The sequence below is a fragment of the Acinonyx jubatus genome, chromosome C1, assembly GCF_027475565.1.
Source record: "Acinonyx jubatus isolate Ajub_Pintada_27869175 chromosome C1, VMU_Ajub_asm_v1.0, whole genome shotgun sequence".
Classification (NCBI taxonomy): Eukaryota; Metazoa; Chordata; class Mammalia; order Carnivora; family Felidae; genus Acinonyx; species Acinonyx jubatus.
Window position 1 is genome coordinate 212,328,110 of NC_069381.1, and position 27,796 is coordinate 212,355,905.

A 27,796-nucleotide genomic window follows, 5' to 3' on the forward strand; every position below is an offset into this window, starting at 1 on the left:
CACGGATTGGAGGGGGCTGGGAAGGGAGGGATGCTCAGAGGGCAAGTCTGGCATCGGGGCAGAAACTCCCACGGGCGTGTTTGCAGCAGTCTGTCCCGGAATGATAACGCTCCAGCGATGTGCCCTCTGCTTCTCGGGCAGCAGGCGCTACGTGAACACCTTTACGTACCTTCGCGTCCTCACCAAAGCCTGGGACGGCCTGGCGAAGCCGCTCCCCCGAGGTCACATAGTTACTGGCTGAAGGAATCCCGGGATTCCCATCCCCTCAGACCTTTTTTCCATTGCCTCAACCTGGCTCCTTTTAGAAGTGCAAATCAGATGTGTTTAACACTGAACTTGGAGACAAGCAGAACAGTGAGCCAAGACTTAATGGCATTTCTAAAAGCCCGCTTCTCCATACTAAGATGTCCTCACACCCTCCCGCTTCTGGAGTTTTTAGCATTGTGCGAGTCATGCGTTCGATACCTTGCCACGGGCCTTCTGCCTTTTCTGCAGAGTCGGGCCTCCTTGCCAACATTAGGGAAGTACCTCTAGATCGAGCTTGACCTGTAATCCAGTCCTTTCCCTGCACGTGCCTCTCGGTTTTTCCATCTGGTCCTGTTAGCAAAGGGAACGTGCATTGTTACGGAGAAGCAAAGCTCACAATTAGGGATCGATAAGGAGCACGTATATTCTGCTGTATCAGCCTCAGGGCTATTTCATCAGCTTTAGAACTTCCCCGCGTGCTCCCCCCCCCCCCCCCCGCGAGGTCCCCGTCCCTCCCCGTGCACGTCAGCAGCCCAGGGTGCATGAATCACCCCGCCAATGGTTTATGCCGCTGCACCACAGCAAACTAAACAAATTCTTTCCACGTTAGCCGGAGGGTTAAAAAAAGAAGCGTGCGCTAAAGGAGGCACAATTTTGAGCTGAGCACTAGAAAGAAAATAAAAAGGAAGCAAGACCTCAGTCAACCATGTGCACATGGGCCTGACTGACTTCCTTCCTCTGTGACTTCTGATGCGGTGGCCTCTCAGGGGGATGCTTTCCGCGGAAAGCTGGGGGGTCCGGGCCAGGGCGGGCAGGAGGCGCAGAAGTCGCCCAAGTGTGGCCAAGGACAGAAATTCACCGTCAAGGAGTCTGTTGCTCTAAGTTCTGTGCAAAAACGCCCCCTCGCAGGGCGGTCTTCCGGGTGGTGTGAACCGGGTCCTGTCTCTGAGAGGCCTTCTGGCGTCTCCAACTCCTCACCACCACCCCCCCCACCCCCCCCCCCCCCCCCCCGGCCAAGGACCTTTGAGCCTGGACCCACCTGGCTCCTCACTGCCCCGGCCTGCTCCCCCTTCTCACCTCCTCCTCTTTCCCCCCTCCGAGAAGGAGCAGAGGTTGCCTCTCTCTTCCCTCCGGGTCTCTGAGGCCCTTACTCAATGCTCAGTCCTGTACCTCAGGCATAGCGCAGAACGGCTGGCTTCACCTTTACTCCCAAGTTCGTCTCTAAGCCAGGGTCGATACCTCTTCAAGGCAGCCAGGAGTCTAGTGGAGCCTTTTCTCGTGTCAAAGCGACAATATTTGTGGTGATTAAAAAAAAAAAAAAAAGCAACTAGAAGTTCAGGAAAATTCCATCTCGTAGGAGAATCATGACGTACTGGGCTGAATGGTGTTCGCTCCGAAATGCCTGTCTACCTGGGACCTCAGGATGTGAGCTTTTTGGAAAATAGGGTCTTTGTGGATGTAATTCGTTAAGGAAGGTCATCCTGGATGTAGGGTGGGCCTGAAACCCAATGGCTGGTGTCCTTATGAGAAGGCCACGCGGGCCACAGGGAACACGCAGAGGAGGGCACCATGTGACAAGGCAGACGGAGACTGAAGGGATGTGTCTACAGGCCAAGGAGCTCCAAGCTGTAAACCGCCAGAAGCTAGAAGTGGACTGGACTAGAATCTTCCTTGGAGCCTCCGGAAGGAGCCACTCGTGCTCACACCTTGATTTTGGGTTTCTGGCCTCCAGAACCATGATAGAGTCATTTCTGTTTTTGACTCCCAGTCTGTGGGAATTTGTCACGGCGGCCCTGGAAAAGTCGCGCACAGGTGACCAGTTGCACGGGCTATGTCCCACAGCACGGTGGGTTTCTCTTTTCCACCCCGTAGCTCCGCAAAGCCCACATCCGCAGAGAGGGACCGTGATGACTCCTGTCACCGAGCATCGACAATGCAATGCTGAAGACAGCGTCACTGACCCGGACTGGACCGCCCAAAGAATCTTCCGGTCCGGAGTAAGGAACAGCGAGCTTTTTTGTGACAGGGATCAAAGGCCAGTGGAGATCCTTTTTCTTTAATTCTAGCCATTTGGTGGCTGAAAAAAAATTTTTGTTTTGAAAATCACTATAATTTTCTTTTATTTTTTAAAAAGTTGTATGCAAATTAGTTACCATCTAGTGCAACGATGATTTCAGGAGTAGATTCCTTAGTGCCCCTGACCCATTTAGCCCATCCCCCCTCCCACAACCCCTCCAGTAACCCTCAGTTTGTTCTCCATATTTATGAGTCTCTTCTGTTTTGCCCCCCTTCCAGTTTTTATATTATTTTTGCTTCCCTTCCCTTATGTTCATCTGTTTTGTCTCTTAAAGTCCTAGGATGAGTGAAGTCCTATGATTTTTGTCTTTCTCTGACTAATTTCGCTTAGCATAATACCCTCTCGTTTCATCCACATAGTTGCGAATGGCAAGATTTCATTCTTTTTGATTGCTGAGTAATACTCCATTGTATATACACACCATGTTTTCTTTATCCATTCATCCGTCGATTGACATTTGGGCTCTTTCCCTACTTTGGCTCTTGTCGATAGTGCTGCTATAAACATAGGGGTGCATGTGTCCCTTCGAAACAGCACACCTGTATCCCTCGGATAAATACCTAGTAGTGCAATTGCTGGGTCGTAGAGAAGTTCTATTTTTAGTTTTTTGCGGAACCTCCATACTGTTTTCCAGAGTGGCTGCACCAGCTTGCATTCCCATGAAAATTCATTTGCAGCAGAAAGTTTAAGCAATAGCTTGAATGTTCGATTTTTCCCAATATTAGGATGCCCCAGCCCCTACCTACTGAGTTGGGGGGTTTACAGAAAACCCCACAGGGCAGAGCCACACGCCCCAGTCACACCTCAGGCACGTCTTTGGGCTGCTGTGAGGGAAAGAAGAGTGTTGCACAAGGTAACTTCACCAGAGCACTTAGCCAGCACACCCCCACCCCCACCTCCCGGCCGCCCCCAAGCTCTGGCCCTTTTAACTCTTCTCTTCGCAAACACAGACTGGAGCGGCCAGATCTGTGTGTGTGATTTTTCCCATTTGGTAGACAAGAGGCTGGGAGTTGAGTGGGGTTGACATTCTTTCTTTCAAAAACCTGGTGAGCTTCTCTGGAATGCCAGCCTTCCGGAAGCTTCTCCGCTCAGTGCCTGTTAATCCTCTATTGAGAGCTGATAATGAGGTTGGGATTTTTTTTTTCTTTAGATGGATAAAAAGAGCATTGCTGCTTCTTCTTCTTCTTCGTCTTCTCCTTCTTCTTCTTTTTTTTTCTGGCCTGTAGAGTCTATGTCAGCTATTTTTTTTGCCCATTAAAACGTGTCATAGTTTTACCACATTGGCTTTCACATCTGCCAAGATGATTAACAGTTGACCTTTCTTTGCTTAAAAAAAAAAAAAAGGAGGGAGCTTCTCCCCTCAATTGAATGTGTCCTGAAGATAAGCCCGACTCAAAGTTCTGCTTCTTTCTGTGTTTGTTTTCTTTCTCAGCTGAAGTCTCGGCCGGCTGTCAATCGGAGGTGGTCACGATTAGAAACCAAAGCGACAACTGCTGTTTGCTTTAGCTGGGACAGTAATGCATCCTCCACCTCAGTGGCAGCTGCAGAAGAAGCTTTAGCCTGCGGAGGAAAAGTAGTAGAACAGGATTAGTGGGGAAGGGGGGGTGGGGGGCCAGAGCCTCTGGAATCTTTTCTTGTGCTTCAGGGAAAGGTCACCAAGCCCTCTGTGTTCTCTCCCTCCTGAGGGCCCAGACCTGAATGCCTTTTTATCGGAGTCATCTGGCCCTGCCCTGGCCACTGGCCGCAGGTGGCCTCCGAGCATCAGAAATGTGGCTGCTCGTGAAAGAGGCGTTCTCTAAAATATAAACCTGTTGCCAGGTTGCAAAGACTTAGTACAAAACACATGTCAGCAATGATATTTTTGAGTGGATTGACACCCAACACACCATGGCCTCGGCTTCGGCTTTTTGTTGATTATCTGACCCGCGGACCCCCGAAAACAGACCTCCCAGATTACAGCAAAAGACGTAGATCTCGTAAGACTTCCCGGGAAGCAGACGGGGTCAGGGCCAAGTGCTTTTGGGAAGAGCCATGGCAGAGTTTTCTGCTCAGAAAAGAGGTGAGCAAAAGAAAAGGGTCCTGAATAAAGTCTCTCGTCAGAGAAACAGGTCTGCTTTTGTCAATATGGCATTTCAGGAATGTGTGCCCACAGGACCCCTTGCTCATCCCTTTTAAATGTCGGTTTAACAGCAATGACCCTGTCAAGCGAGTATTTTCCAGAGGCCCAGCCGAGCAAGTGTGTAAGGTTGTGAATAGCTGTCCAGGACCCAGGAACACCCCACGGAAAAGTGGGGCAAAGCTTGGGACCCACAGTCCGAAGATAAGAACTCTGTGTAACCGATGAGTCATTGTAAGAGCATGTTGAGGACTCAAGGCTGGGGACTGTGACAGCCTTTTCATCTTTCAAACATGGCCCAGCTGCAGTGACAGACCCTCCAGTGACATCCCACTGCCTGGCTTGAGCTCCCACAGGAGGAGCTCCCACACTTCCCCTTAAGCATCCTAAAACCAAGGAAAGGAGCCCTTCGGCGACAAAGAACGAAGAGGAACTTTGCGCTAAAAATCACTTGGTTGGCTCAACGTCTTTCTCAACAACAGCCAGTAGGTCGGGTAAGTAGAGATTACCATCTCTGTGTCACGGAATGAGTCTTTAGACTGAACCTCTGTGAACTTACGTGCCAGAGGCTTGAAGGATGGGGCCATTTTGATCTTCAACGCAGAACGGGAAGGGTAGGCAGCATCACCACTGAGGAGGAGGGGTGGAGATTTAAGCCTGGGTGAGGAAGGGTGATTTATAAGCCTCAGGAAAGAAGATCTGCGGACACTTCAAATATCCCCAGAGAGGACACGACGACCTAATGTCCTTTCTTTCCCAGGCGAAGAGAGAGTTGGGCACTCTTGGGTAAAGGAATGGAAAAGCAGTCTGTTGAAATTCTTTCTTCATACCCTGATGTTTACTTGTATTTCGAAAAACAAACAAACAAACAACACTAAAAACAGTTGGTCTTGGTTTTATATTTCATAAATATAATTGTTAAAATAGGGGGAACAAAAGATCATACTTCAGAGGATCTATACTTTTGCCTTTCTTATGCATATATGCATATACATTTTTTAAATTTCTCTAGTTGACTTGTACTTCCCGAAGATCTGAATAGAACTGAAAGATGAAAGGCCAGGTTGCCATCTGATCACCACGTACGCTTCTCTCTGACAAGCTCACGGTTCCCTCCCGTCTGATTTATTATGCTCCTTGGCTTTGCGGCAACATTTCACAAACTCATCGATACAGAAATTCCCGAGAGTGAGTCTCTTAATTACATAGGCTCTTCTTGGGGGGTGAACAAAACAACAAATGTATTTCTCCCCACGTGGGTTGAAATGCCCCTTGTGATGTCCAACTTTACCACAACACCGTGGGGTGGGGGCGGCTGGCTTTACCTCGTGGTGCCGCCGTCTCCCAAAATGTGTTGGTGCCTTCACATTGTCTAACAGCTGGGCCCCTTATGGCCTTACAGCTCACAGCCTTCTTTTCCTCAACAAGAGTCCCCACATAGCAGTCCTGTGGATGATCCAACGATCTCATGGGCCCTGAGCCCCATGGTTCTAACTTCCTTCCTCTTTATGTCATTTCAGCACTCATGTTCATGGCCAAACCAGGGAACTGGTGATGGGTTGACCCACACCAGCTCCAGGGTCTTGCTCACTTCCCATAGAAGATACCAACCATGGGGTAGCCTCATCTTATCAGCAATTCCGAGGGGACCACGGTGCAGTCGACAGCAAGATGGCAGAGTCCTGGTTGTCCCTGTGTCAGGTTGACCTCCTAAGAGCTTGCAGGGGAGATGGCTTTGAAATCCTTGAATGAGTTCATGCTCTTTTCTTGAAATACACTGAATTCTGGTAACTTCCTAGAGTGCCGTGTCCCTGCCTTATGCTGGTTTCCCTTGTGGCCCCATGAGCCCCTTGCATGGATTTGAGTATCCTGGGTGTTGAGTTCATTGTTGCATCTTGGCTCAACATCCTAGACCAGGAGCCAAGGAAAAAGGTCTTTGGATACTTCTTGCTGAGTCCTGTTTCTCATCCCCGGTACACAAAGGTGAGGGTGAGGGGTGGGACACTGAAAACTAAGCAGACTGCTCATTGGTGTCACTTTTGTACTGTTTTTCATCTTTCTGGGGACAAAAGTGTCTGTTCCAAAGGGACAGAATGGGAAATTTGACTAAAAGTTTTAAAATTCAAACCCAGGGATGCCTGGGTGGCTCAGTCAGTTAAGCGTCCGACTTTGGATTTCGGCTCAGGTCATGATCTCACGGTTCGTGAGTGTGAGCCCTGCATGGGTCTCTGCATTGACAGCATGGAGCCTGCTTGGGATTCTCTCTCCTCCTCTCTTTCTGCCCCTCCCCTGATCGCCCGAGTGTGTGCTCTGTCTTTCTCAAAATAAATAAATAAACCAAAAACAGGTAGAGAGATACTGGCTGTTGGATGGTTCTAGAACAGATTCTGAGAAGGGACTAAGGATAGGGAGGGAGAGGGGCTGTCTGGCACGGACTCCTCGTGGCCACTTTCCTTCAGGCTCTTCCTGGACCTCCACACATACAGAGGGACTCACAGGCTGAAAGATCACCATACTCCCCTCCTCAAATGCCTGCTTTCTGCTGGAGCCCCCTGCTCGGCTCTCAGCACTCTCCACCCCACCATTCATTACCTTGTCTCCTGACTCATTTTCTTCAGAGCACTTATCACGAATCACAAGCCATGATTGTCTTGCTTTCCTGCTTCTTTTCTACTCCAAGCCTCAGGGGTCTGCCTTCTTTATTCTTTATTTAATCCTCGTGTCCAGTACAGTGCCTGGCTTAACTCCAAAACGACTCGTTGAATACATGCAACTTGCATAGGAGACATGGCACAAGGGGCTAGGACTTGGACACTGAAGAGGTCAGATCAGTTCAAGTGCTCAGTAAGCATGGTGTTATCATCAAAGACAGGGCAGTAGGGGGGCTGGAGGGAGCTTCGGTAGCTTCCGTGTAGACATGGAATTCTAATGTCTCTGCTAATGTAGTGAGTGGACAGCCGCCAGAACGAGCCCAGGAGGAGACAGAGGACAAGAATGGAGAGAAGACAGTCAGGACTGAGAAAAAGGGAGAGCAGGTGTATTCCATACAAAAGAAGACATAGAAACCCCAAGGGGGTAGATGAACCCAAGAGAGCTGCAAGGGAAGGAGGCAAAGACCAAGGTCAGGAGGAGGAAGTGCATCGCCCTGGTGTCAGGACCTGGAATAAGCCCCGCCCCTCCGGTTCCTTGGCAACTTAAGCCCAGCAGAGCCTCTGCATGGCTTCCGAAAGGCAGTGACCTCTACCCCCAGCTTTCCTGCCCCTGAACCTTTACCAATGACTCAAGAGCTACCAGGAGCTTGTAAGGCACTTCGTCCAGTGTTCTTATCTTGTAGTTGAGAAACTCTGAGAGGGACGTGTTACCCAGTTAGTGGCAGAGGTGGGCCGACAGTCTGACCTCCTGTTCGAAGCGGTTATGGGTTTAGGGGCAGGGGCAGGGTCAAGGTCAGCCACCTGACTCCTGGACTGCTCAGGACGGTCTCGTTTTCATGTCTCCCAATTTCTCAGACTTTGACTTAAATCAACCATACTCTGACTATCCCAAATATCCATCTAATGTCTGTGAGATTCCTCCTCAGGCTTCCCGGCAATCCACGGGGAGAGAAAATAGCAGAAACAGAATGACATGCAATTATTTCAATACTGGAACCATGTTTTGAGGGATCCACTGAGCTAAGGGAGGACCCTACGCTGGCCCATAAACTATGATTAAACAGGACCTTGTCTGCATGATTGACACTGGGTCCAACTCTGACAGTGAGCCAACATCCAGGAGTGCTAGTTAACTTGATTTTAACAAACCCCAGAGACTGGGCTTCCGGTATTGGCTACTTGAAGGCCTCCACTAATGCGAAATGCCTCCAGCTACGGAGATCTAAAAATGTGAGATAAAATACGACACAGTTTATTTCAGATACGTAATGGAGTTAACAAGAAAGAGAGGCCCTCGGATGCTAGAAACAAAGAGGGAACCCAAATCAGATCAATCTAGTGTGATTCGCGGCTGCAGTCACTGAGGGGTTTGTAGGGAGTTAATTGGCCCAGAAATACACCGAGACAACTTTTGTTCTCTGTTCGCACCTGGTGAGGACAGAAGATGAGGTCTTCGTAGAAGTTAGAACTCAAACGTCTGCCGAACGTGGAGATTCTTGAAACTCAGCCCTCTTAACGAAGAGCATTTAAAATAACTCCACGCACCAACCAACGTGCCCCTGTCCAGGGCTCTGAAAAGCAGGGGGGGCGGGGGGGGAGTCAGAGTTGATATTATTTATGTAGTGTAGCAATCCTTAGTTGAACTTGCAACATATAAACTGATCCTGCATTGATAATACCACCGGAAGCAATGCAAGACCCTGACATAATAGAATCATCTGAAAAAAAGATCCCACAAAAAATGAGTATGTCAAAGCTACGAAAGCATTTTTAAAGAAGGAATAGAAAATCTTACCAAGAGGGGCACCTGGGTGGCTCAGTTGGTTGAGCATCCGACTTTGGCTCGGGTCATGATCTCACTGCTCATGGGTTCGAGCCCCGTGTCGGGCTCTGTGCTGACAGCTCGGAGGCCGGAGCCTGCTTCGGATTCTGTGTCTCCCTCTCTCGCTGCCTCTCTGCTGCTCACCTTCTGTCTCTCTCTCAAAAATAAATAAAACATTAAAAAATTAAAAAAAACTTTCATGAAGAATAATACGCAATGAAAAGACAACAAGCAGATTGGAAAAAGCAACACTAGAACCATGAAGGTAGTCTGAATTGAGGATAGAACGAAGAATGATTCAGTGAAGCTCTTGCTCCTAATGTGTGACTTAACCTCCCTTTTATCTTTTAGTTTCATTACAACTGTTATTTAAAAATTACCCAGGGGTGTCTGGCTGGCTCAGTCAGTAGAACATGTGACTCCTGACCTTGGGGGCATGAGTTCAAGACCCACATTGGACATAGAGATTACCACCACCAACAAAAATAATAATAAATAAACTAATTAACTAACCCCCCTTTAAAAAACTATCCAATCATTCAGCATTGTACTGGGTTGAGTAATGTCCCCCCAGAATTCATGTCTACCCAGAACCTCAGAATGTGACCTTCTTTGGAAATAAAATCTTCACGAAGGTAATTAGCTAAGATGGGGGTCCCAAGATGGATGAGAAGAGAGCCAGTGGGGAGAACATGGGACTCTTGATCTCGGGGTTGTGAGTTCAAACCCCACACTGGGTGTAGAGCCTACTCTATTAATTAAAAAATTAATACAAATAAGTCAGTAATCACAATAAACGTGCACAAGGATACCCAAATAGTTAGATGCCGTATTAGCTCAGATTAGGGAAAAGAAATTCTACAGTGGGCTGTTTGCTCCTTTCTGTCATTCAGAGGAACTTCTCAAGTACAGTCTGCTCATGAACTACTGTTTTGAGGGGAGAGCGCCCCAGCGAGAATCAGACCTGAGTTTGCTACAGCGGTTTTGCAGCTCAGAGCAGTGGACGAAGAATTGTGTGGCAGGTCGGGAACCGGCTCCAGTATTTTCTAGGGTGGTAACCATGGGGAAACACCTGAGCTTCTCGTTTGTAGAACTGAGGGGGATTCTTGCCTTGACCTCATCACTTGGTACGGTGACCCTTGCAGAAGGACATAGTGGGAGAGAACGTAGTTAAGTTCCGTACAAAAACCCGAGTTACGAGGTCTAGACTGCAATCTGGCTGTCCGCTGCTTCACTTTCTGCTCTTTGCATTACAGACGCACAGGAGTTTGCAAGCACAAGACTCTAGATGGCTCGTCCTGGGTCATTCATTCAGCATTTACTAACCCACCCACAGAACACACTGAACCCAGGCGGCAGGATGAGGAGGTGAGTACGCCAAGGCCCCGACCACGGCTCACGGAGGCCACTCGTCGGCAGAGCCATCCAGCCGCGTTGGGACCCTTCTTCCCTCACAAAGCCCTGCCACGTCGAAGTGTTCCAGGCTCCACAAAACAGCATCAAAGACTTGGGAAACTTGATTGGCTTATTTACCCACAAGTGTGAGCCTCCGTGCATCCCACATTCCCTTAGACCTTCTTTTTCCCTTTAACTGGCTGAGTTCCTCTGGGAGTTGGTTCATCACCACGAGCCTGTTCCGCAGCTCCTGCACACGGCCCCAGCCAGCCAGCACCTCCGCATGGACTCTCCAGGCTTTATGGCTGCATCCACGGGCACCATCTGCCAGTGCCGGGCCCCCGCAGTGGGACCCTTTCTATGGCTGGGGTGGCCTTTCTAGAAGGAACTGGGGGAGGGAGGGCAAGTCTCACAGAGTGCAGATACTGAGTTAGGGCAGCTAAGCTCAAAGCTCAGCTCCTTGCTCCTTCTGATTCAGGTCTTCTTCTTCATCTGCAGAATTTGCTGGAATCTCCACTGAAAAAAACCTTCACGTAAGGTACTGATGGTCTGAGAACCCTCTAGTTATAAAATATGAAGGGAAAAAAAAAAACCTTAGCAATTTCAGCTTCAAGAAAGGTCACTCTTATGAGATCAGGCTACATTCCTGCAGGGTTGAAATGAGTCATCATAAGTGCCCTTCAAGTGCCAGCTAGGAGGGTAATGAACTTGCAACTTACCAATATTGCTGAAACACACACACACACACACACACACACACACATGCACACAGACGCACCCAAGCACACACACACACACACACAAGCACACATGCACACGCAAGCACTCGCACAGACATGCACACACACACACACGCACACACACGAGCTTGCTTTTTCATTGCTTTTCATTATGTTTGCAGCTTGTTCAGAAACCCCCAACTCTTACCAGATTTTAAAGGAAAATCCACCTTTCAGGAAACTCAAGATTTGAGCTTTCTATTTCTTTAAAAACAAACAGATTTAAGCCTGTTCGTTAGGAGGCATAATCTTTAACGGTGATTTTAAATTTTCTCACAGGAATAGCAGCCATATAAGCCCCTCTGCCTCGTATATGGGTGTACATGTGAGAGCTGAGCCAAGGGTTGGATTCCCCTCCCGGGCTCCTGTAGACATTGGAAACCAAATTTTCCCATTTTAGAGTTAAATTTTAAAACCAATACTGGTGGGTCAGAGGAGACACATAATGGCCTTGAGGGATAAGCCGGGAAGAAGTCACTGCCTTCAAAGAGGGACTAACATTTCTGAAGGATGTGTCCGGGAGAGCGCCTTGCTTCGGTCACGCGTGAGCTCCCTAAACCACACCCCAGGGAGTTCACTGGTCTGGCTGAGAGGTGTTTCTAAACCCAGTTGACAGCTGTGGTCCTTCTTACAAACCAGTCCATTGGCATCAAGGTTTCGATCAATTCTGGGTCCTTAAAGAGACGATGTTCCAGAGCCTATAGGGCTAAAGATCAGAACACTGACTCCAGCTCATCTACCGCAGGGGCCCCAGTCCTGGCTACCAGCAGGTTCTCCAAGCACATGCCGTGCCCCTTGGAGCATGGAAGGATGCTGACAAGGCCCGAGTTTCTTTCTGCTAGTCACCTTCACAGACAAGCCCAGGATCTCACTTCTTATCCAGAGTTGGGGATTAGAACACGTGTGATTTCAGCCCTTGGCCTTGGCCACTGTGCACCATGGTGCGGACTGAATCCTGTCGCCTCAAGTTCATATGTGGAAACCCTAAGCCCCACGTGATGGTATTGGGGATGGAACCTTCAGGAGGTAATTAGGTTCAGATGAAGTCATGAGGGTGGAGCCTTCTTGATGGGGATTAGTGCCCTTCTAAGAAGAGACACCAGATGGGGGCCTGGGTGGCTCAGTCAGTTGAGCGGCTTGAGTTCGAGCCCCGCGTCGGGCTCTGGGCTGGCAGAGAGGAGTCTGCTTTGGATTCTGTGCGTGTGTGTGTGTGTGTGTGTCTCCCAAAAATAAATTTAAAAAAATATAACATTTAAAAATTATAATAATAAAAAAAGAGACACCAGAAAGCTGGCGATCTCTCTCTCCACTATGTGGGGACACAGGGGACACATCTGTAAGCCAGGAAGAGGGCTCTCCCCAGAATTCAACCTTGCTGGTACCCTGATCTACGACTTCCAGCTTCCAGAACTGTGAGGAATCAATTTCTGTTGCTTAACCACCCCCCCCCCCCCCCGGTCTGTGGCATTTTGCTCTGACAGCCCAGCTGACCAGACAGACTGTGATGTCACTAGGGTCCCGGTATGCGGGAGCTTGAGTCAGAGGGGTGTGGCCTCACACAAGACCTTGTCCACAGCCCGGTGGCTGAATCCTTTCTCATGCCCGTGTCCTTCACACGGACCATGGAGCTTTGCTTCAGTGGGCCCTTTCCCCCACAGCCACCTGCTCTGGTCTCTGCCTCTGCAGAGTCGCTGTTCTGATTGGCCCTTCTGGTCTATTGTGAGACCACTGCCTGGTTCTACCCACTCTGACACCTGCACAGACATCACCTTGGGTGCCCAAGGCGGCCACAGAACCTTTACTGACAGATCACCTGATAACCCTACACTTGCCTAGTGACCCAGACAGAACGAAAGGGAAGCAGATTGCCCACGGAGAGGACATACACATGACGAGAGATGGGGAGGCTAGCCAGGTACAGCCATGGACCGGCAGTTTCTTCTGGCGAGCAACTCCAACAGCACCTCCTTCGGGGAGCCCTCCAGGATACCTGACCTAACAATGCCATCCTCTGAGCTCAGCTCTCCCCTCTGTCCATTCTCAGAGGCTGCGCTTACGACATTGTCTTGTAATTTCTTTGGTTTTCAGTCTCTAGCCTCTTCCGAGATGCCAGGAGATGGGTGTCTGTGCCCATGTTCATCCTTTTATCTCAAATACCAAGAGTGGAGTCTGAAATATAGTGGGTGCTCTTTCCATTTAATTGAATGGAATGGGGCATCCCAGCCCCGTGAGAATCTTCCTTTCCTTCCTTTAGGTTCTCTTCCCTCCCGTTCCCCCAACGACACTTTCTTCTAACCGGTTGTGATGTCCCCTCCTCCCGGGAGGAGCTCAGAGAGGGGCATTCAATTCATTATCATTTCTCTCAGCTTCATAAAACCAATGGGCCTGGATACGACACCCAGTTGTCTTCCCCGGGGAAGATGCTCCCAAGGTCACCTCGGGGCTCCGATTCTTAGTTTCCTTAAGTTTCCCTGGGTAAGGGAGGTGTTCGCCATTCAGATTGAATTTCTGAAGCTGACTGCTCAAAAGTGTCACTTTCGGCGTCCCCGGATGATTAGATAACCACATGCTCACGTTAACCACTGTCCTCTAGGAAAAATCCTTGTAAAGCGTTATTAAAAATCTGTTCCTTGATGAGTCGTCTCTTGCTTTGTCTCGCCCCTTGTCTTAATTGTTTACCGCACCCCAAACGTTGGCGGGAGGCACAGGCGGGCGCCATCCTGCAACCTTACTACTTACGCGCGTCTTGGCCACGCGCTTGGCCACAGCGACGGCGCCGCGGTTTCTCGGAGCATGCGCAGAGCAGGCAGAAGCGATACACCGAAATTCATCGGCCCAGATTCCGGCGGATTCGGCCCTCGGGGAATCGAGTGCAAAGGGTTGCACGAGCCTCTGCCGCGCTCTGCAAAGGGTTGCACGAGCCCGGCTCAAAAATGTTTTCAAGTGCAAGGTGTATGCTTTCAGGACAAAAGTAGGCCACCCACCCCGTGCCGCCCACCCTGTCAAGATCTTCCGCGGTGTAGTTGATGCGTAAGTCACGATAATGAAAATAAACCCAAGCCTTGTCCACAAAGCACCGCCGGGCATGGGGTGCGAACTTCTTTAAGGGGTTGTATTCGTTTCCTGTTGCCGCTGTTAACAAATCACCAAGGCTATAGTGGCTTAACGTAATGCAAGTCTATTATTTTACGGTTTGTGCGTCAGAAGTCCTTGGCGGGCTGGAATCAAGGTGCTGGCGGCGCTGGGGTCCTTCCTGGAGGCTCCGGGGCCTGGGGAGCCTCTTTCTTTACCTTTTCCAGCACGGGGGGTCACCCGCGTTCTTTGATCATGACCCCTTCCCCCATCTTCAGCGCCAACCCGCTGCCCCTCTCTGTGTCAGTCGTCTGGGGTCCTCTTGTCCCGGTGCCCCTGTTCCGCCTGCCTCTTCCACTTATAAGGCCCCTCCTGGGTACGTCAGGTCGCTTGGATGGTCTAAGCAAGACAGCCTCCCATGTCAGAACTGTTGATTAGTAACTTGAGTGCCACCCCTTCCCACCTACCCTAGCATAGTCACAGGCTCCCGGGACTAGGGCGGGGACATCTTTGGGGGCCACTATTCTGGCGGCCAGCAGTGGCCTGCAGCCAGGTGGCGGGCGCTGGTGTGGCACCATGGGTGAAGAAGGTGCCGGATCCACATTCTGGGGTCACCACTTGCTCCCTTGTATGGTCTTGGGCAAATGACGGTGCCTCTCCCTCCGTGCTCATTTGGGTTCCCAGGCTTGTGGGTGCAAGGAGCTTGATTTGGAAGTGATCCCAGGAGGCACCGTGAGGGAGCGGGGACATTTGTCAGGGAGGCGAGCTGGAGGGCATGTGCTATGAGCGGGTCGTGACTGCGAGAAGACTGGGAAGACGACGGTCCCGACGACAGGCAAGGATGCCTGTGATTCCTCGAGGCTGACCCTCAAAGCTTGGAGGCCCGGCTGAGCCTGTTCTCATGGCCAGGGGGATCCCCGAGACGGGAGGCACAGGGAGCCGTCCCCTATCGGCAGGTGGCTCCTGATGGGCTAGGGGGAGCTGGTGGGACGCGAGCAGCAACTGTCACCTCCTCTGAGCCTCGGTTTCCTCAGCTGTCCATGGAGGACAACCACGACCCCGCCTCCATCCAGGTCGGTGTGAGGGCTAAACAGGACAAGGGGTGAAAATTCGTGTGGTGTCTAGAGCCCGCAGATGTGAGGCTGGCTACTCACTGCTTCCCTGGCCGTGCGGCCCAAGAGCGGGCACTTTATCTTTTGCTCTAACTCGGTTTCCTCACCTTGACCCGAGGGAGTTCGTGCATCACGGCACAGGTGTCGGTGGGCATTGGGCACATTCGCGAGGCTAAGGGGATAAAGCAGACACTTTCCGAGCCTTTCAGAGCCTGCCCAGAGAGAGTGCGATCCCACGGGTGACAGGACGCGGCAGCCGAGTGCTGAGCGCCCCATGTCACAAGGGCACGCGACGAGGCCTGAGCGGTCAGCCGGGTCAGGAGGGCAAGGCTGCTGGAGGGAGGGAGGGAGGGATGGGCACTGAGGCAGGAAGGAAGGAGAGCTCTCTGGGCAGCAGTGTGCGTGCACGCATGTCCCCAGCCTCGCCAGGGAGGGAACGCGCCTGTTGGAAGGCCCGTGGGGCGCCCTCCAGGAGGAAACCATCGCTCTGCTGTCTGCACCCCAGGAGCTTAGGGAACCCCACCGTGCAGCCCCAGTGGTCCCTGCATCCGGCCCTCCTGATGGGAAGTTCACTTCCCCTCCCTGCCCCGGAGTCATGCTTTCTCTTGGTGGATTCGCCCCACGACCCACACTGGTGGCAGTAGGAGATAATGCGCCTTCTGGGCCCCGGGCACACCTCCGGCAGTGGCCCCCTAGCTAGCAGCTCCGCGAGAGATGGGCACAGAAGCCACAATCTCTCTCTGATGGTCGGTGCTGTGGGTAGAATGTGGGGGGGCCCAAGTGCACCCCAGAGCTATTGATGCTGCTGGGAAAGCCAGGGACGGGGAAGACCCGGGGGCTGGCCCTGAGCCACTGGTGGCCCTCCCGTGATTCTGAACTTCACCTGAGCGCACCGAAATGGAGTCGAGGGCCTACTCTTGGCCCCACCGTGAGCTGAGTATGCAGGTTGCAAGGACAAGAGAGATTCCAGGCTGGAGGAGGAGGGAGCCACAGACGAGACCCTCTGCGAGATGTGGCCAGGGCCCCAATGGGGCATGAACAGTGCTCGGGTCACCCTGAGGGGCTGTGCTGAGGGTCTGTCTACATAAAGGGTTCCTTCAGGGACGAACACTGTCCACACCTCAGCCTGGCCCCCTCAGCACTGGAGCTGATTCCTGGGCCCAGGTAGATGTTGAAGAAATTCGTATTACATATTGCACTTGAAAAAAATTTTTTTTTAATATTTATTTATTTTTGAAAGGGAGACGGATTGCGAGTGGGGGGAGGGGCAGAGAGCGAGGGAGACACAGAATCCGAAGCAGGCTCCAGGCTCTGAGCTGCCAGCACGGAGCCCAATGCGGGGCTCGAGCTCACGGACGGTGAGATCATGAGCCAAAGTCAGACGCTTAACCACCTGAGCCTCCCAGGTGCCCCGATGCTTACCCAGGACGGTTAAAAATGACCAAGTGGTAGAGAACATGTATCGTTGCGTGTGAATTTTGATTCCTAGGTTCGAAGTCCTGTCAGACTTATTGGAATGCAGATTCTGCAGGCTGGGCTCAAAACAAGTCAACTTTGGATTGGAGCCGTCGATGGTCGGCTGTAGTAAAGTAACGATAGAGAATAGTTAAACTGGCTTGTTAGGTCATAAATATTTTACTTGCCAGGCTCAGCAAGCTGCGGGTAGACACTTGCCCTAATGAGTAAGTATTGATTACACTCTAGTCTGGAATCAGGACACATAACTGATGGGTTAAAGATTTGAGGAATCCCGCGCTACACACGAAGACAGAAATTACCCTGGTAACACCATTAGGGGGTACTTTCTCATTGCGTCTCAAAACTTGAGCGTAAGCAGGGTTACGGCCTAAGCTAAAAACGAAGGCGATAGACTGGCCAGCCGAGCTGGAGAGCTGACCTGATGGGTCTTCGTGTGGGTGCAGGGGTGGGGAATCATAGCGTGGGAGGGTTCCTTGGGCTAATCCACTCCAGTGTCGCCCTATGGTGCGCGTCATTCTCTGACACCCAGCTTACGATCACGCATTTGCGAACACGTCCGCTCTTGGCGTGTTCGGTTCTGTCCGGAGCAGCTCTGAGCACACACACGAGTCAGGATCCCGCCATTCAGTCTAGGCGGCTTGATACACCTCCCTCTCCCTTCACGTGGCCGTCCCACAGGGGAAGTCGTTGCTGGGAGTTCCACAGTGAAACTCGTCCTGTTGGCCCCGCACGGGATGGCGGTCTAGCAGAATCCGTGGCAAACGGTTACATGGTGGGTCGGGATGACAATATTGGTGTGGGTTTCACGAGAATGGAGTTTTGAGCAGGAAACCTGGTGCGGGGTCAACATAGCGCCATGACTGTCTGGGCTTTACCAACCTGCCAGACCCACGGGTTGGGAGGAATCTCTTGGTGCCGATGGCCGCGACGCACACGGGGAATGACACGGACCTGAGTTTGGCCCGGGAGCGTCTATCTGTGGCCTCCTCGGTAATCTGGAGCCCGTGCCTCAACCAGGTTCTTACCCCGTTTTTGTTCTCTTTACATTAGCAGCACCAAGAGCCATAAGGAAGCTTTCTCTTAAGGACCCTTGACCTTTCTGAAGGGCCGTGCAGCTTCGGTCACCTCGGTGACCACAGGTGACCGAGACGGTGAGAGGCGGGGATGCCGGTTTTGTAGTAACGGGGGCCCCTGGTCAAGGTGATTCTCTAGACAGAACTCAGGAAAAACCGCTCTATTCAAGAACCAAGTTCAGACTAACAGGAGATCCCATCCCGATTGGGGTGGACCCTAATTGCAGCGACAAGTGTCCTTATACGGGAAGAGACGGGGAGGAGACACACAGACGACAAGGCCAGGTGACATCAGGGGCAGAGACTGAAGGGATCTGTTTACAAGTGCGGGAACGCATGGGTTTCTGGAAGCTTCCAGAAGCTCAGAGAGAGAGGAGTGGGGCAGATTCTCCTGCAGACCTTCCAGAAGGAACCAACCTTGACGACACCTTGATTTCAGAGCTCCGACCTCTATTGCTGTCGGAGAATAAACACCTGTGGTTGCAAGCACCCCCAGTTTGTGGTAATTTGTTACGGCGGCCAAAGGAAAGCTAATACACCTCCCGAGACCAGCGTTTACTGCCCACGGACACCCAGCACTCTCTTTAATCTTGCAGTCATTTTGAGGCTGGGGTGTAATTATACGGGCCCTCCAGGGAAACCTGAGATTTAAATAAATCTGGGGCTCACCTAATGCTGACCTTTGGGAGGCATTGCCCTTGATAGCAAAAGATTAAGGGTGCCTGGGAGGACCTGGGGTGCCAACAGGCAGAGGCTGTTACAGAGACTGAAAACTAAGAAGGTGGTCGAACGAGATCCCTGAGAACCAACTCTGGAAAGCCAGAGGGCATTTTACACGGGCAGGTTCACCGTCACCAGCTCTCTTAATAACCAGCTGCTTGTCGCATGTTGCAGCAGTTGAGGGTGGGGTTGGGGGGCTGCCACGCGGAGCTTTGCTGTTCAGTAAATAGACTCTGAGATCTCAGCGGCGTAAGACAGGTTCCTGTCTGGCTCACGTCGCAGGTGCTGCTGGTTGGGCGGCTGGACTCTTGTAGGAGAGGTGACTCGGTTTTCCAGGCTGTTCCCATCAGCCCCTCCGTGATCCTGGAATCCCTGTTTTCAGTCTCGGAGAGGGGAGTGAAGGTTTCGGAGAAGGGACATCCTCCCGGGACCGCCCTTTTTTCACTCAGGTTCGCGGACAGCATCAGTGCCGTGGCCCTACCCCAATCCGAGTGCACTGAGTGTGCAGGGGCACGGAGCCGTGGCCTCGGTGGCACCGGAAGGAGCCAGGAGGGGGTGTGCGGTAGGGAGCAGGCACGAGCTGTCAGCTGTTCCTGAGACGTTGCCGCGCCCACAGCTAGGCAACCAGCGGCTACGCGACGTCTGGTCAATATCACAAGGTTCTGTAAACGACACGGGACCTCTCGGACCCGGGAAGGTCGTGGCTCCAGATGGGGGGTCCTAGAAATGTGACAGGTTGAGCTGCAGGCCATGCGTCGTGTCTCCCGGACAACGTGGGCGACACCAGCGACCGGCTGGCGTGGCGCTACCCTTCTGGCCACCGTGGGTGGGCAGACGCGGTGACATTATTCGCTTCACGCAGACGCGCGCGTCTTTCGGGTTCCCTCCCGGCGCGATTGCGCACCGTCCTCTGCTGTTCACCATCCACACTGGCTCCCTCGGCCACGAGTGGAAGAGCGGCATATCAGGCATCACTGAGGTGGGAACAGTGGCTTTATTCCTTGCTGCTCACGGTGTGCCCACAGACGAGCAGCACCAACACCACCAGGAAGCTTGCTGAAGCGCCAAAGTTTGGGTCCCGCCCAGATCTAACAAGTGAGATCGTATTTTTCTCCTTAAAATTTTGAAGTGTATTTATTTTTTGGGAGAGAGAGAGAGAGAGCACGCGCACAAGTGGGGGAGGGGCAGAGAGCGAAGGAGAGAGGAAAATCCCAACCAAGCAGCCTCCACACCCTCAGCACAGGGCCCAACACGGGGGCTCGAGCTCATGAACTGCGAGATCGTGACCTGAGCTGAGATCAAGAGTCGGACGCTTAATCGACCGCGCCACCCAGGCGCCCCACGTGAGATTGTGTTTTAACAAGTTCCCCGGGTGAGTTCTGTGCACGCCGCAGGGTGGGAAGCAGTGAGCTATAGAATGTGTTAATTCCAGAGCAACAAGAACGGTAGATAAATATCTAACTTGAATGGCGCGGATCAAATGTTACAGGGGTCCCAAGCAGACAAGAGTTAAGTTAAAATCTTTAGGCTACGATCATTAGAAAGATCGAGCTACAAAAGCCTACGTGCACGGTGGAGAAGAACCACGCAGAAACCCAAGGGTCAGCGTCCTTTTTACGGCTCTTGAGTCCCTGGCTGAATGATAATGTGAGTTAGGAGAGTATAGTGGGTTCATGTATGGTGGTGGGGAGGGACCTCATGTACAGGGAGAGGGACAGAGAGGTGGAATCCCAAGCAGGCTCCACGCCGTCGGTGAGGAGCCAGGCTCGGGGCTCGAGCTCACGAACTGTGAGCTCATGAGCTGAGCCGAAACCTGGAGCCGGCCGCTCGACCGCCTGAGCCACCCAGGCGCCCCTCAAACACTTTCATTCGGCCAATAGCCTGAAGTTAGGACAAGAGCCCTGAGTTTACTGTGACGCTAATCGGTTGCAGTAAAGAACAGCACCATGGCATCCGTCCTGTTCCTGATGGTGTGAAAACCTGAGGCCTGAGAAATGAAGGAAGAAATGTTAGAAATTCTTGGTCAACAGATCGGGCTGGTTCTTCTCTCCCAGACCTGCTCTACCCTCGCGTTTTACCAAAGGACACCTCAAATGTGGTTTTAGCACTTGGGAGCCGAGCTGTGGCAATTAAGGAGGATAACAGAAGCTCATTAACAACTTAATGAAATATACTCGGGACATCATTTTCCGTGACTGTTCAAATGCAGCGGTCAAAGAATAGCACTCTTCTATAAACTGATATAATCTATCATTTTCATCAAGCTACATGGAACTGTGTTAATAAGGATCCTTGAGGATGATACCAATTACTTGCTCGATAATAAGCTTTACGGTTTTTTTTTTCCATTAAAAAATTTTACACTTGATCTCAGCCAAAAGGCCAAGAAGCGATCCATTAAAAATTTTTAATGGGCGCCTGGGTGGCTCAGTCGGTTAAGCGTCCGACTTTGGCTCAGGTCGTGATCTCACGGTTCGTGAGTTCAAGCCCCGCGCCGGGCTCTGTGCTGACAGCTCGGAGCCTGGAGCCTGCTTCCGATTCTGTGTCCCACTCTCTCTCTGCTCCTCCCCTGCTCACATCTCTCTCTCTCTCAAGTATAAATATTCTCTGCCCCTTCCCTGCTTGCACTCTGTCTCTCTCTCAAGTATAAATAAACATTTAAAAAATTACAAAAATTTTTTTAAGACACTGGGGCATCTGGGTGACTCACTTGGTGGGGCTTCCAACTTGATTTCAGCTCCAGTCGTGAGCTCGCTGTTCGTGAGTTCGAGCCCTGAGTCTACTTCTGCACTGACAGCACAGGAGCCTGCCTGAGATTCTCTATCTCTCTCTCTCTGCTGCTCCCCTGTGTGCTCTCTCTCTCTCTCTCTCTCTCTCTCTCTTTCGGTCTCTCTCTGGCAAAAATAAATAAGCATTTAAAACAATTTTGAAGACGCTGTGCTGCCGACTTTGGCAATGAAAGTGGCCCCGAGTGAAGGCATATAGGTAGGCACTAGAAGCTGGACGAGGCAAGGGACAGATTCTCCCCTAGACCCTCCAGAAAGAACGCAGCCTTTCCTGACACCTTGATTTTAGGAGTTGTGATTTGAGAACTGTAAGATAATACATTTGCATTGTTTTAAGCCACTGAGTCTGGGGTAACTTGTTACAGTGGCAACAGGAAACTCATACAAGGGGGGAGACAGACAATCAATACATAATTGAGCATAAGTTCATTTTATGTCCGTGGGAATAAAATACAAAGTATGTCACGGGTAAGAGTGATGCAGGGAAGGGCAGAGAGAGTAGGAAGGGGGTTTTAATGAAAACGGGAAGGTGTGGGCGGAAAGACGGGAAGTTGGGGAGAGATACGGCCAGGAAGCTGCCCCGGGGGAAGGTGTTCTAGGGAAAGGGAGCCGTCAGTATGAAGGCCATAGAGGAGGGGTCCTCTGCTTAGGCACTACGGGTGTTCTGGGCCAGACTGTCCTCTGTTGTGGGCTGTCCTGTGCACCACCTTCTTAGTTGTGACAAGCAAAGGTGTCTCAGGACACTACCATTGTTTTCTGGAAGCCGTGGAGAGCCACGGCTCCAGAGGTAGGTCAGTAGCGTAGCTCAGGCACGAGCCTGCTGGGGCGCGGGTGTGACAACAGGCCAAGGTTGGCCAGTTACTTTGGAGTGCATGGCTTTGACGCTTCGACATTCAGGGAACAGCAGCAATGGCATCATGGGGAACTTACTAGAAAAGCGGACCCCAGATGGGTGGGGGTGGGGTGGGGGAGGCACTGGTTTGGGGTGCTCTCATGCCATGTCTCTGAGCTGCGACGGTGCGGACCCTGCCTTAATTTCAAGCTCATTGACTTCACAGCTCTTCTGGAACATTCTCCCTGTGCCAGGTCCCGGTTCCAGGCTGTGAAGGGCTGCCCCAGGGTAGGGGGGCTGGTTCCAAAGTCAGACTGCCCGACAGTTTCCAAGCCTGTGACAAACATAGTCCCTATCCCTCGATGTTTATTATGAGGCACAGACCAGATGTCTACCCCGTGCATTCAGCCCAGCGCTCGGCGCCCCGTAAGTGCTCCGTGATTGTTCTTGTGACTGTCTGTCTGTCTACCCATCTGTTTGTCTGCCTGTGTCGTGAGGGTCCACATCAGCACCGGCAGGATGAACCCCTCTACCTCATGGCCTTTCAGAGAGGATTACATGACGTGAGTCTGTCAAGTGCGTAATTCATAGCTCAGCATAAAACAAACGCTCCATGAATGGTGGCAAGTAATACTATCTTAATCATTTCTTTTCAGAAAATGAGCGCTGGTAAAGGGCTTCACCGTTAATGGCGTTCTCAGCTGCTTACTTGGAATTACCCTCGAGGTGTGCCTCACTCTCCTGGCCAGAATGTCCTGACCTCCCCGGTGGTAATTGTTAAACCAGGAGCCGAGATGTTAGTCCTTCTGTCCCCCCAGCCGGGGCCAACCGAGGCGGGTCTCGATCTGCCTGTGATCTGTTGGCATGGGGTGGTTGATGGTTTCCCTCACACGGCAGCTCTGGTGGGGAGCCCTATGTGTTTTGTACAATGAAAGGGTGGGGGTGGTGTCTGAGGCACCTTATCAGCTGAGAGGTTTTAGCCACAAGTAGCCGAAACCCCAAGTAAAGGGCATGTCATTTTCTGCAAGTCCTGAGGTCAGGTGGTGCCGGGGTTGGGTATGTCAGCAGCTCCACAGTGTCATCTGAGACCCTTCATACTTCCCTCCTGCTGTCCTCAGTGGGTGAGTGGGCTCTCAACATGGTGTCAAGGTAGCTGCAGCCACTCCAGCCATCACATCTTCATTCACTGAAATTCAGAAGCAGCAAAGGAGAGCTGTATGATCCAACGTTAAAACATAAGGAAGATCTTCCAAAGCCCATCCATTTATTCCTGTCTGAGAAACCCTTCCCTTGGGTCTCAGGACCCTTCCGTAAACAAATCCCAAGCAAGAAGAATTGATTAATTTTGTGGCTCAGACCAATCTCCCCTTAAGCTAAGTGTAGAGTCTCTTTCCCTGAGCACATAGTCGTCAGGCAGAGGGCACCCCCAAGTAAAAGTGGGGTTCTGCCTGCAAGAAAGGTGGACAGAGGCACGGATTCGTGTGTGGGTAACCCACGGTGTCTGCCTCAGAGGATTTCGCCTCATTCCGACTCTTCAGCCCCTCATTCCGTCATCCCAATGACTTGCTCAGACAGAAGCAAGCAGAGCAGAATTGAGGCCCGGAGTGAATTTCCGGGGGAGGTGGCCATTATTCAAAACTTCTGCAAGAAATCCCTCACTCTGTGGTAGCAAACGGATTCCAAGGCAGATTTCCCAGCACTTTGAGGTTCGGGGGTGGGGGGGGTCCACACTGGGAGAGAGAACCAGCGTGAGGTGAGAAGGGGATTCTGAGGCCGCTCAGGATCAGCCCCCACCCCCGCGTGTCTGAGTGGGAGTAGACACTGCGGAGCCATGTCACGAAGTATCTGATGGCCATTGAGAATGGGACGCCACAACGGGGGTCAGCAGGACGGGGGCCAGCCGCTGCGGCCGCCATGCTGAGCCCAGCTTCCAGAAGGCCACTTCTGCAAGCAGTCGGGGGCGGGGGCGGGACGGGGTGGAAGGAAGGAGAAAACAGAGCAGTTAGCACAGTCGTATCAGCTCGCCTCCCAAGGAAATCTCAGAAAGGGCAAGAGAGGGAGATCGGGGGGGGGGACTGGGCGTCTTCTGATGACACGCACTGAGACAGAGTGCCATGCTTTTACTCCCAGGCTGGAGTGGCATGGAAAACGTGAACTTGGTTGAATTAATGACTTTCCGTTTGGTCAAACTGAGGGACGTTTCACACCGGAGTTCAGTGCCAACGTGATACCTTCCCCTTGCTTCATCCCCTAGGATGTCAGCCATCTGAGGACAAGAATCACGTTCCAAGTCTTCCCAGCACACCCACCTGGGGGAGCGTCCCCAGCATAACAGGTGTCACGATTATTTGCAGACATTATTATTATTATTATTTTTGCTGTTTATTTATCTTTCAGCGGGGGAGGGGCGGCGAGAGATGGGGGCGGGGACAGAGGATCCGAAGCAGGCCCTGTGCTGACAGCAGACAGCCTCACATGGGGCTCGAACTCACCATCGTGACCTGAACTCAGGTCAGACGCTTAACCGACTGAGCCACCCAGGCGCCCCTGCAGATATTATTTTTAACAGCATTTTTTTTTTTTACGTGATGGACGCGGCATCCGAGCGCACTGCAAATGACACAGCAATGCGAAAGTTCATCTGCAGAAGAGCGGCCTCCGAAGTATATTTACGAAAGGAGCCGGTGCGGTTGTCATTACTTACCATGATGACTTTTAAATAATGCATTGAAATCGTTTTCGCTTTCGTGAGACACGGGCAGTTGAAATTAATTGCACGGGGAGTTAGTGTTTAAGGAGGGAACAGTCGTGCGTGGCCATTAGAAGCAGAAGCCTGAAAGTGACAGAGGTACGAAGGCTCATTTTCCCCAAGAGTAACTTAATGTCTTGCACTAAAGGTTCTACATCCCAGAATCTCGCAAGGAGAGACACTTTCCTCCTGGAAGTCGGCTTTGGATGTTCTCATCAGTGAAGACACAGAGGGGACGCGGGGTGGGGGGCGGGGGGTTGAGCTCGTCCCTAACAGCAAGGGGAACAGGATGTCCCTGCAATCCAGAGCCGGCCCAGCAGAGAAGGAGCCACAGTCCAGGCGTGCTGTGCTGACCTGCAGGCTTCTGGACCTGCCCTGTGCCCTGTGCTCTCCTCTCTTTCGTCACTTTATCTCTGTAAACACCTCAAGGCATGGGTGGGGCCGGGGTCTTCAGCCTCTTACCGTTGCTGAGGGACCCCGGTAGAGAGCTGGCTGTGAAGATTGCACCCCAAAGCAGGAGCACTGATACCCCATGTCCACCCTTCTGGGGGCTGTGTGGAGTGGGGAGGCATTGCCCTGGACACAAACAGCCTCCTGAAGGAAATACCGGAAAGAAAATTCTTCAGGGATGGAACGTGGTACCAGAGGGTTTGGATTTTCCTGGACCTTGGATCCTGCTGAGGAGGGAAGGCGAGGCTCTGGGCTTCTGTTCTGGCGTGTCGATGGTGGCGGGTGTGAGTTCTGGACACAGTGCAGATAGGATCCCCCCTGGCAGGAGGGTGCAGGGGTGCTGGAGGGTGCAAGGAGGGTACTGGAGGGTGCAGGAGTACAGGAGGGTGCAGGGGTGCAGGAGCGTGCAGGGGCTCAGGAGGGTGCAGGGGTGAAGAAGGGTGCAGGGAGGGTACTCGAGGGTGCAAGGGTGCTGGAGGGTGCAGGGATGCTGGAGGGTGCAAGGAGGGTACTTGAAGGTGCAGGGGCTCAGGAGGGTGCAGGGGTGCAGGAGGGTGCAGGGGCTCAGGAGGGTGCTGGAGGGTGCAGGGATGCAGGAGCAAGGGCTCAGGAGGGTGCAGGAGGATGCAAGGGTGCAGGAGGGTGCAGGGGTGCTGGAAGGTGCAGGGGCTCAGGAGGGTGCCGGGGTGCTGGAGGGTGCAAGGAGGGTACTGGAGGGTGCAGGGGCTCAGGAGGGTGCAGGATGGTGCAGGGGTGCTGGAGGGTGCAGGAGTACAGGAGGGTGCAGGGGCTCAGGAGGGTGCAGGGGTGGAGAAGGGTGCAGGGAGGGTACTCGGTGCAGGGGTGCAGGAGCGTGCAGGGGCTCAGGAGAGTGCTGGAGGGTGCAGGACCAAGGGCTCAGGAGGGTGTGGGAGGATGCAGGGGTGCAGGAGGGTGCAGGGGTGCTGGAGGGTGCAAGGAGGGTACTGGAAGGTGCAGGGGCTCAGGAGGGTGCAGGATGGTGCAGGGGTGCAGGAGGGTGCAGGGGCTCAGGAGGGTGCAGGAGGGTACAGAAGGGGGCGGTTTGTGGTGACTTTCCTGGAAAACATCAAATGAACAACACTGCCCAGGTGCCAAGTCTCACCTGGTACCGTTGGATGAAGGCTGGCCCCACAAAATAAGGGCTGAGGTTTTGTCTTCTTTCGGTTTCTAGTATTTTTACTCATCTGGAGAGCACTGGTCCCTAAATAGGTTTTCAAGAATTTTTCAGGTGTCAGGACTTAAAAATGGCATCTGTGCCCTTTCTTTTTTAAAAGTTTAATGTCTGTTTATTTTTGAGAGAGAGAGGCAGCACAAGTGGGGGAGGGATAGACAGAGAGGGGGACGCAGAATCCGAAGCAGGCTCCAGGCTCTGAGTTGTCAGCACAGAGCCCAACGCGGGGCTCGAACTCACACACTTCGAGGTCATGACCTGAGCCGAAGTTGGAGGCTTAACCGACTGAGCCACCCAGGCGCCCCGCATCTGTGGCCTTTTCTGATGTTATCTGGCTCCTAAACATTAGCTTCTATAGCAACAGGGACGATAAAATCAAGCCTCGCTCATCTTTTAAGAAAAACCCCTAGGCTCATACCTGTTTCCACTCTGTGTACAAGTTTCAACCTCCTTCTGCAAAGTCACAGCAGTGATTCATCTCATGACCGTGATCTTGAAGAACGATATTCACAGTTTGTCTGTTTTCACCTTAATTCAGACATGTCACGGGAAATAATTATTTTGTATAACGTATGTAAGTTTATATGCATCTAATGTACGTAGGTTTAAAATTTACCACGAAAACTAACCAACGAGAATGCAGTCATGCAGCCGATAATTAGGGAGTACTCACTCCCTGCTCAAGGTGGTTTTCCGCACTGGCTGTCACGGAGCCAGGCCTTACCCTGTCGGGGGGCTCATAGCCTGGTGAGATGGGCCATGGGAGCAGCGGACCCAGTGGTCCACACAGCTCCGTCTGGCCCCTCACCCAGCCTCGCAGAGCTCTGGAAGGGGAGACCACACGCCCGGGATGGTCCACAGACACTTCCTGGACTCCACTCTTGCCTGGGCCTGGGGTGCAGGCTAGGTTCCAGAGCGTAAGGGCACCAAGAAGTGTGGGTGAAAGGCAGATTGCAGCAAGCTGACTTAAATGCTTGTGGTCGGGTGGAATTACGGTGCTTTCCACGTGTTGCTAGCGACCCGTGATCAAAGCTGGGGCTGCTGACTGAGCACTAGAGCTGAGTGATGATTGTGTTTTATCCTCCCCAGCACGCACTATGACCCCATTTTATAGATGGGGAGATCGAGGCTCAAGAGGCTAAGAAATGGAGAGTAAAATGATGGAGGCCCTAAGCGCTGGAGTTGAAATTTGAAACTGGATCCTTTTGCCTCCTGAGCTAAGACCCAAGGGGCCCTTGCTTTTGT

At 52.1% G+C, this 27,796-nt stretch overlaps 1 long non-coding RNA gene across 1 annotated transcript; it reads left to right on the top strand.

Moving 5' to 3' along the window:
* Window positions 1–4,396: 4,396 nt before the first annotated feature.
* LOC128314155 (uncharacterized) lies at window positions 4,397–7,287 on the top strand. Its single transcript, XR_008295652.1, has 3 exons — window positions 4,397–4,933; window positions 5,452–5,627; window positions 5,960–7,287. It is a non-coding gene; the product is annotated as an uncharacterized LOC128314155 (long non-coding RNA).
* Window positions 7,288–27,796: the final 20,509 nt, after the last annotated feature.